This window comes from Hippoglossus hippoglossus, chromosome 4 (assembly GCF_009819705.1).
Source record: "Hippoglossus hippoglossus isolate fHipHip1 chromosome 4, fHipHip1.pri, whole genome shotgun sequence".
In the NCBI taxonomy this organism is placed as follows: domain Eukaryota; kingdom Metazoa; phylum Chordata; class Actinopteri; order Pleuronectiformes; family Pleuronectidae; genus Hippoglossus; species Hippoglossus hippoglossus.
Genome location: NC_047154.1, coordinates 5,469,795 through 5,481,183, shown reverse-complemented (window position 1 = coordinate 5,481,183; position 11,389 = coordinate 5,469,795).

Genomic DNA, 11,389 nt, shown 5'->3' with positions numbered 1-11,389 from the left:
AATATATTAAACATCCAAGGTAGACTTACCACAAGCTACGAGATTGAGAAACAATGTTATGAACTCCTTAGAGACCACAAGTCCATATATTATGAACTGCGTTTTAAGAAAAACATGTCAAGGAGAAGTACTACATGACACACAAGCCTCACGTGACATCTCTCATTGGTGGAGCAACCTGTTTCCCTGTAAATGTTTCCCACAACCACTAGAATCGGCTACGATCGGATCGTTCAGCATTACTACGATAGTTTACAACTATACACTATATGAAACGCAATAAACGTACATATATTCAAGACACAAACTACAATATATTGCTTACTATATTAACAACAACGTAAAATTAGCAAAGAAGCACGCTGGAAGTCATTGGCCTGGTTCCCTGCTTAAAACTCTTTATTTTGAATTTCTAAAAAGTCAATGGAGAAAATGAATGGGGTTTTAACTTTTGGAACCAGAGCCATTTTAAAATTGTGCGATCACTGTTACACTCTAATGTTAACAAGAAGCCAGATTATAGCCGAAGAAGAACTAACAATGTGTTTAATATGTAGTAATATGGGTAACAAAGTGGAATAGGATACAACTAACACAAACACAACCAAATCACAGACTGAAAACCAGTAAACAGGGATTTAAAAGGAAGCTTCGCTCCTGCAGCCTCAGCAAGAAAATATATTTCACCCCAGCATATGTTTCTAAATAACTTAACCACGATATTCTGGTTTTCTGCTCACACCGTACAACATTTTATTTTTAACACAAGAACAGAGGCTCAACAGAAAGTAAAAGAAAGTCTATTCAGTGTAGTAGTATACTGTAAAACTAGCCTTAACCTGTACAGCTAGGTAATCTCTGGTTCTGAGAACAATTGGGAAATATCTAACTCATTATTAGTACTAGCTCAGATTTAGCTGAATCCTATGATGATTTGAAGTCCACTGCAGTACTTTCAGTGTCACTTGGTCATGAGTCATAAAATGATGACTGTGGGGTGAGTGGGTCATTGCTTTATTTGTATATTCTTACCACTGCACACTGTGTTAGATTTACATTTGGCAGTCATCTTTTCTAAGTGTTAACACTAAAGCGTCCGTACAGTTGGAGGCCTTGATGTAAGTACCAAGTGCTGTTATATAAGACAAAGTACAGGAGATCAAGTAAAGACGGGACCAAACGTGCACAGTAAGCGCCAGTTAGGCATGTTAGTGTGTTAGAGGTGTTAGGAGAGGAGGTGCTCTCAGAGAAGATAAGTCCTCAAGAGTCTCTTGAAGATAGAGAGGGACACCCCTGCCCTGATAGCATTTGGTGGCTTATTCCACCATCAGGGAACCACAAATGAGAACATTATGGACTGTGACTGCCTTGTGTGCAGGGATGGCAGTGCCAGACGACGTACCTAGGAGGAATGCAGGTGCCAAGGAGGAGAAAAAAAGCCTGTATAATAGAGTTCAAGTCAATGTTTACAGATCCAGATGTCACAATCTTAAACAATATGTGGCTTGAGTTTAGGTTTGGAGGCCATGGGCATATAGTGGAGGCCAATGACCAGCAAAGTGACATGTAACCTTTTACGCTGATTGAAGAATTCTGGAAATGTCGGAAAGACAAGCCGAGATCCTTGCCGAGTCTATAGGGTCATCTGGCAGGAATGACGGGTATAGTTGAGCATCATCTGCATAACAGTGATATGAGAGACTCTGTAAACAGATAATTGGACCCAAGAAAGTAGTGCATATTGCAAAGGGGCTCCAGCACTGCATGTTAGGGTACCCCTGTGGGGAAGGGATGGGATAAAGAGGATTGTACCTGCCAAGACACAAGATGCTCATATTTGAGAGTACAGATAGGAGGATGCTTTGGCTCACTGTATCAACAGCTGCTGATTGGTCCAGCAAGATGAGTACAGAGGAGGGAGCTGCAGCACAAATAACAGTGGGGAGATGGGAGGGTAGGGGGCTGCTCAGAAAGGAGGGCGTGCCATTAGAGGATTTCTAAGACCTATTTGAAGACCCCTCTCTTAAGAACCTTAAATAAGAATGAAGGAACAAGACCAGCCAATAGTTCTCTATAGTTTTTGTTTATTTGTGAATAATGAAAATGGAGCAACGGTTGCAAACTAGTTCAGGCAGCCAACTCGAGCTGCGCTGCTCCAATCATGTGACATGTGACTCACACTCCACAATCATCTATATATAATACACACCCATCCTATAGGTGGTCTATTTTAGCAGATACAATTTCCAATCACTCCCTTTGCTTGCCCCGCTGCTGCGTCACTATTGCTGCCAGTTCCTTCAGCCCCTCCACCATCCCAGCATCCACCTGTAGGCTCCGACGGGGGGGGGGGTTACAAGTATTTGCTCATCACTTCCATCATATCAATGTTATCATATCGGGGGGAGTGATTCAGTCGGAGCTTAGACGCCAAACACTAACATGTTCTACTGTTGCAATAAACATTTGAACGTGAGTTGTCTGACTGAAATGTATTTATGTTTTGTTATACCCTAGTGCCAGTTGTTAAAACATACCACAGCTTTTTGGTCTGCTACTGCTCTCTGTTCTCTGCTGCACATTATAGATACCTATATGTGGCTCCCAGGAAGGGCTGTAAGTTACTGTATGCTACATGAATTATATCAACTGTAGTTTGCCTCCTACTGTATGTAAAAGTATCAGCTGTCAGAATGAGCACCCATTGGTGCTGTAAGACACAAACAACACATACAAAAATATCAGTTCCAGAAGTAGAAAGTCATGAAAAAGGTGCGACAAATCAAGTTGACTCTGGAAAGCAAACACGACGCGATTTACTGCCATAGCCCTTTCTAAACAACTTCAGAAAAAAATGTGTTCAGGAAACGAGGGGAAAGACATTAAGTTCAAGTTAAAATAAACTGACATTAACCAGATTCCCCTCTTTTATTCTCGAATTGGATGCAAGTCAAAATGCTGCAAACTACAATTCATTTCCTTCGTTTGAGTAACCAGTAAGTCTGTTAGAATGAGCAAAACAGCCAGTACTGGTCTGTTTTCACACCATTAAAAGTAAACAATGTAATACACTCCTTTGTGAGACTATTGATTCTGCAGCGATAACATAGCAGCCCAATGTTTACATAGATCAAGGGTTTGCCAAGATTGTCAGGAGGTGCAGCATTCTGAGATAGGTTGTGGATGAAATCTGGTATGCAGCGTGTGAGCTGGGCTTGAGCTCATCAATAACAGCATGTCTATGAGGTGAGCAGGTCTGACATGGCCTCTTGTACTGGCTGCATGAAAGTGCAGTGGATACAGTACATACCAACTCAGAGCCAAACAACTTCGATCAAAACAATCGTCTGAGAAAAAGGGGATGAATGGAATTCAAATGCTCAACTCTTATCATTTGGTTAATGAGTAATTTAGATGGATGTGTAACTGTACAAAAATTGCACTAGTATAGTATTAGCTACTGTTTGCAGAAAGAAACCACATCAGACCAGATCAGGTTAAAAGTCAGTCCTCTACCCCTAGTTGCTGAATGTATTGGGCATCAAAAACTTTAAAGAAATGTACATGGTTCCTTGTCTGACATCCACACAATTCAACCATTTCTGCGTCTATTAGACAGTAGCAAGTGACAGGACATGGACGGAGAATGTGATAGTCTCATGGGGTCTGGGATGGGGGTGAATGAGGCTTGGAGAGACTCATCACAGTATATCCAGGGTTGCACTGGTCATCAGGAATACCTGGCCAAATCCCAGTGGGCTTTGAGTTTTTACAGTTTCTGTGTTACTCTTTAGTGGCCCTGGATTGTAGTGTGTCTGTCACTCAAGGCAATGCAAGGCAACTTTATTTACAGTGATAGATTCAAAATTTGTTCAGAAAACATTAAAAAACAACAACGAACAACTAAATTAAAGTAAAAATAAAGTATAAAGAGGTAAAAAAGATTCAAAGAGGTAAAAGAAAGGATAACTCTGTAAAAAAAATAAAGAAGATAAGTATAAAAAGAAAATAAGATGAAAGGGAAAATAATACAAACATTGATAACCTGTGTAAAATAATAAAATGCAAATAAAATGCAGTTTTGTGACTGAAATTTGCTTCTCCGTGTTCAGATTGACCAGGGGTATTCATAAAAACTGGGTATCAGTTTGAAAATGTTGTCATGGTAGCAAGTCATTTTAATGCTATTTAATAAAAAACAATAATAATATGAGCATGGTGATTTAATGTAACCTTAATTTATATTGAAGGCAGAGTATTCTTTGAAAACTTAATTCTAGTATTCGCTCACATATATAGTAGGAGTTTGAATTTTCCTGAACCAGTGTCTGGTGGAATAGTCATTTTACACCCCTCAGTTTGGGTTGACCGTATCCTTTCTGTGTGCTGTATTCATATAGAGTACAAACAAGTCTTTGTTGTGAGCCGTTCAATAAAATACCTTGTGGTTGTGTTGCCGCCTGGAAAAGTTGACCTGAATTTCTAATTTGAAGCATTATTCCGGGAGGGGCTGGCGCACACTATCCCTTCAACACTTGCTCAACAGCACTTGGATGCTCTGAGGCCACATGGTTTGACCGTTTACTATTTCCAGCAGCCTCCTCTCTGTGTTCTGTCCTGCTTGTTGTGCTTGGTCACAGGTAAGTAAGCAGGTCTTACCATGCAATCACACAGCACAACACATGACTGAAGACTAAAACAGCTAATATGGAACATGGATGGCATATCTGTCACTTGAATAAAATGATGTATAACAATGATGTAAATGGGGACATTTTAAATTACATGTCACGATGACAAAAATAACAAAATTGTATGCCAAAGTATTTATCACAGGAAATAAATAAAGTGCTTTACAGTATCTGAGCTCCTCCCCATATAGTTAATTACCACATTAATTGATATAAAAACAGACAAGAGCTGAATGTTATTTCATCAAAAGGATTAACAGGTGTTTTGAGTGATGCAGTCAATATTATTATAGCCATTCACAGGTTGTTTAATTGTCTCCCAACTCACCTTATCTGAATCCAGTGGAACACCTTTGGGAGGAGGTAGAAGAGGAGATTGGCAGCATGAATGTGCAGAAATCATGTGACGCAATCAACAACATGAAATACATGTCACTGAGGCTGTTTAAGAACAGTATTAGTGCAGGTTCCTAATAAAGCGCTTGGTGAGTGTATGCTAGTTTCATTTTCCCCACATTATGCTCCTGCTACGATAAATATCAGTATATTTGAATGAAAGATGATATCTTATGTAGTCTATACTCATATAACTCCTTCATTTAATTAAATGGATGAATCAATTGATCAATGTTAAAATTTATATCTGAAAGTCAGACAGATTACAACAGGATGTGATACCAGCTATCACAGAAAAACAGAGTAGCCTGATGTAATGTTTCACTCCAACTCATTTCTTCAATACTTAATAATTCAATACTATAAATAATAAATATCTCAAACATCAGTATTTGAATTTCCAAATGCTGTGTTTGTTTACAAGGCTGTAAAAAAGTGGTTGGTTAATGGTAAATCCTGCTGGCAACTATTCACAGGATCACTGAAACAGTCTGATTTGGGACATCCACTACATTTCCCAGTGCAGTTAAAGTTTAAAATATGTGACTCCTTTACAGAAAGTATTTGCCATTTGATCAGTAGGGACTTAGAGCATTTGCCACAGAGATTCTCAGTGTGAGGCAGAGGCAGAGTAGAAAGTAGAGGATGTTTGCGGATGGAGTTACGTTACTAAATCAATAAACAGCACGTCACATTTTTTTCCATACTGGGACCACAGCGACAGCAGATCCTTTCAGAAGATAATGTCATTTTTTCAATTCTGTTATCTTATTAATCAAACTGATTATCAATAGGTTTTAATTCTGCCCCACTACATATTCCAGCTCCATAATGCTTTTTCTCTGTAATTCTTATTATGGAGCAATAATGTTCAATGTTTTACTGTAGGTGTAGATAATATTAACTGGAAAAAGTTTACATTAATAATATAATTTAATGTTAATTAAACAAATAAATGAATACAAATGTGGCAAGTATTGAGTTTCAAAGGTGCTAAGAGGGTTTTTCTTTACGTGGAGGTGGACAGAGCTATATGCTGTCGGACTCCTGTGACCTCACCTTCATAGTTATAATGAGAGTCTCACCAATCTACTCATAACTTCAGGCAAAAAGGGTGAATAGACATGTATTTCCCAAATGTCAAACTATTAGAAAAAAAACTGTTACTGTGGCTAGCTGTTGAAATTCTTGGAACAAATAATTCACACGAGCGATATTTTGACAGTAAACTAAAATGTAATCACAACTGTTCACTTTGCATGTTGAGTGATGGATGACAGTTTTTCCTTCAACAAATAATGATAATATTGCAAATTATGATGTTTTTTTCATTATTGCTATTCATTCTCACGTCTAAACTTCATTTGAAATGTTCTGTGCTACAGTCGTTAAAAGAACCACCTTTAGCAGTGTTGGCGTACAGCTCCATAACCCAGCCCGTCAGTTCGGACTGAACCAGATTAACAAACCCTGTGAAGATGTTAATGTCCGGTGCAGGTGTGTGATTTGAAAATGGAAAAAAAAAAACATGTGAATTCACTCATTTGCATTTTTCATTGTTTAACTTGAAATCTGCTTGATTTGATCATGTTTACATTGCGAATCATTAATTTTGGATGATTTGGATAAAGATGGTAGACCAGCTATCATCACCATGTGCTACAGCTCACATTAAGTGTTATCGGCCAGTAAAGGACATGCATGAAAACTGACGTCGGACATGGTTTACATTTTAAGCTAAAATCACAGACTGAAATTCAGAGCTGAGCCTGAGGAAGAATACAAATACAGTTGTTTGTGAAACATCTCCCTCACTCTAATTTCCTCACAGTAATTTGAATAAGCTGAAAAGCAATACAGCATTAGCAGAATCAGTGTCACTTTCCACATTATCCACTGTGAGACTAATGATCACCACCAGCCTGCTGCTCTCTACTGCCAATTAGATTATAGATGCCCATCCCTGTTTGTAGAGATATTCCATTAAATGACTCAGATGTAAGACTTTATTGTCGTATGCAGGAAACAGAATACTCATGCTTATTAAAAGTCAGTCATTTTAGAGATCACAGCTATCTCAACAAAATGAAAATAAATCTCTCTATACTTTCATTGGCTAAATCTCACTTTCTTTGTGGCTTCAGCCATCAGATTTCATTCACATTAATTTTGTTTTGAGCTGAGCAGCTCAGAACTTATATACCTGGAATGCCATACCCAGGCCTGGCATGACCCCATTGCCTGTAGAAGGGTTGTGTTTTTGGGGCTAGTGATTATACACCTTCCAACACCATGCATTTTTCAATAGGATTCAAGAACAGAGAGTATAGGTGGTAGATTAAGTGTGATGTAAAGTGGTTGACCTATGAACCAAATGTGGATCCAACACGTCTGCTGGAAACTTAACATTGTCCCAAAGGATATAGCACCTTAGCTGCTCTGGCCCCTGGTCATTAGGAATTAGACTGTTGTGGAAGGTGTCCAGAAATGTGATAATATGAGCAGTGTTAAGTGGGCCTAGGAGTGGGTGAGGGTAAAGGATGTAATTTTGACTAATAGCAACCACATGTTGCCACCACGTTGTCTTTAATAATACTGTGTGTGATGATTTATCTGCCACTTAGTTTTGCAAGGTTGAACATTGTCTCATCCACATATATTAGCTTATGATGTACTGTACCTGCTTCTACCTTGTACCTTCGGCTTGTTGCCCAGTCTCCTCCATGCTCATCCCCTGGTTGGCAACATGGTCTACCACAGTCACTCTGATTTCATCCCTTCTTGTATTCCAAATTTACGTCATTATTTTTTATTTACATTATAGTTTATATTTTCTTCAACAAAAAGTAAAGAAAAGCCAAATTTCACTTGGACTTAAATAATAATAATTGAGATCGCTGCAGTAGTGCTACTTGTTTTTGGTCTGATGGTCCGACTCTCCAGGATCTGTCAGAGGAGATGAGACATGAGGTGAAACTTATTGAACTGTACTGGTTTTCCAAGCAGAACTAATACATTCATTCAATCGTGAGTGGCATTGTCAAAATATGAATCACAGATATGTGAAGTTATAAATAATCACTACTTGACAACAAGATAAGGTTAGTTTGTGGGGCTTGTGTGACATTTATGTGCATTTAATTAAACTGTAATATATAAGTATGCATTCCTCTGTTAATTTTTACGATCAAGAAACATTTGGACCCATATCAAACTGCATATTATTACCCAGATAACCTTGACGCTTGAGGGGAAAGCTGTGGCATCCATACATCCAAATAAATGAGAACTGGATATCATGCGCTTGAAATACTTGGGGCCTGATTATTTTCATTCCTGCTCTCCCATTATCACTGCTGTCAGTGAGGCTTATCTCTGCCTGCCTGCCTCACCAGTCATGGCTCAGACACATCCTCCAAGCAACTACGACACATTGTTCTAATGAGGTTACAGCCTAAAGCAAAGTGATTTGTTTTGTAGTAGACATTATTATGGTGGCCTTTTGGCTGGCCTCTTGATTTCATCAGTGAAGCACTATTAAACAGCAAAGGCCTTACAGAAAAATAGACCATGCTGAGGGACCTTTTGACATCCTCACAGTGGTGGTTGCATAACCCTGCATACCAGAGATAATTGTGTTTTTAGAAGTGAAGTATAATGCTATTCATTCACAATTAGAACCCCTGATTTTGGGATTGAATTAGTTTTTTTTTTTTTTTTTTTTTAAATCGGTCTTATTTTCAATAGACACTTAATCAATTGTGTCCACGATTCTTCCCACGCAAAAGAGTGTGTGCAGTGCTACATGTTGTTCAAGGAACATTGGAAGCAATTAGAAGGACCATCTCACGTTTGAATGCCTGAGCCAATCAGTTAAGTTACAGATTTATGGTCACATCTCCCATTCTGTTCCTAAAGGGGCCCACAAGGGATTTTGAGGGAATTTTTTAATGTGGCCAAAAATTTGACCCTGACCTTTGACCACCAAATTGTTGTCAGTTTATCCTTGCGTCCGACGTTTTTACCAAATCAGAAGAAATTTTTTGATGGTGTTTTTGTGTTTTTGATGATGGGACAAACAGAAAAAACAACAAAGTTTGCACATTTTCAGTTTAATGTCTCAGTTAAGAAATATGGGAAATTGTGTTTTTAAACTAAAATGTACTGGCATTGACTGTCACCTTACAACCTAGACAAATTGTACGCCACTAGAGAAATCACCTGTAGGACCTGGCGCAACTTAGACTGTAAGGTTATCCTGATAGAGAAAGAACATCTTTTCTTAAGAACCTGCCTTGTAACCTGAGCCAATAACAAGCTCTTGTCTCTCCAGTTATGCAAAATTCCCCTCCAAACTTTCCCGAAACAAGGTTCAGGGGATTTGCATTTGCAGATGATCTTTGTCGTCTATGTTTCTTCTCATTTACTTAGATTTTTAATGTTTAATACATACTCTGCTGTTTTACATTTTACTTTCTCAATCTATATTTTAGAATTCAATCTTTGACTTTGAAATCGAAACTATCATGTAGCTACCAGAAAGATAACAGAAGAAGAAGGAGACAAATAACAGCTATCAAAGACAAACATCAACAGCACATGTTGTATAGACGGAAACGGCCAATAACTGTTGTGATGAAACTCACAAGAGATTTGAGAGCATTTGTGAATCTTCAGAGAAGTCAGGTAAAAAGTCTCAAGTATTGCTTATTTGCTGTTTGACATTAGCATGGTAATAACAGCTAGCTAGCTCAGCAGCCAAGTATACTTTGCATTGATGTGCTCAGCATTCCTATTGCACTCTATGCATTAGATAGAAGTTAACCCAATAAGAACAAAAACCACCAGAGTACGCCATGTTGTATTATTAGAAAAATCCCCATGGATGATGGTCCATTTCAGAAATCAAGCAATTTGACCACACATACACCACATTTATTTAAATTGGAAACCTCAGTAGATGGGTTTGGAAGAAATACAACTCCCAGCAGACAGAGAGGGTATAGCCATCCAAAACTATCATAACTTCTATCATTATGTGTCCGGTAAGTGAAATATTTCCCAGTGGTCCATTCCACCAGGAAGAGCCCCTCCATGCTCAAATATTGAATGAGGTGTGACTGCTCCCACTAGCGTGTTTATCCATTAGATGCAGTCCCACCCAGTCCTTTGTCATCTGCAGGAGCCATAACATAGACATTCACCTCAATGGTGTAACCTGAAGTTATAAGTTGAAAGAGATCCCTGAAAGTGTGGTCAGATAAAGAGATTTGGACACTTGGAGATTTGTTACTGGACTCTTTGGTCTCACTCGATTCAATATGTGGGTATACTTACAACAGAGGTCTCACTCGATTCAATATGTGGGTATACTTACAACAGAGGTCTCCCTCGATTCAATATGTGGGTATACTTACAACAGAGGTCTCCCTCGATTCAATATGTGGGTATACTTACAACAGAGGTCTCACTCGATTCAATATGTGGGTATACTTACAACAGAGGTCTCCCTCGATTCAATATGTGGGTATACTTACAACAGAGGTCTCCCTCGATTCAATATGTGGGTATACTTACAACAGAGGTCTCCCTCGATTCAATATGTGGGTATACTTACAACAGAGGCAGTTGCTGTCTACTGTGCTTCACTCTCTGAGAGAACCCCCCTCAGCAATCTGCACTGCTCTCTAATGTCATCAAAATATTTGGACTGGGTCATAAGGCCTCTCAATACAATTCAAAAATATTTTGCCAGGCAAGTACACTTCCAACAGCATTGACTAGCTAGGAGAAAGTGTAGAAAAGGATATGCCAAAATCAAAGAAAGTTGTCAAGGGATACAAAACTAAGACTCATTCAATTTAAAATGCTGAATAGGACATGATCTAGATGACGTTGATACGGCTTTAAAACACAGATGACGGCTAGAAATAGAATCAGAATGCAGAGGGTGTATTACTCTGTGCTCTTTAGCACTGGCCTAAGATGTAAGACTTTTAGGAGCAAGTTCACAGTTGTGTAATGACATCACTAGCAATGACTTTGAATCGTCTCCCTGGTTATATGTGCCCAGTAACCCATCAGATATTTAAGACTGTGGAATCGCACAGCTGATCAAAACTGTCATAATGGTGGTTCTAGGACTAAAAGATGGGAGAAGCATAATTTACCCTTGAAGATATTCAATTCAATCTTATTTATATAGCACCAAACCATAACATACATTATCTCAAAGCACTTAACATTTTAAGGTCAGGTTCTTATTAATTTTATACAGAAACCCAACCATACCAATATTGATA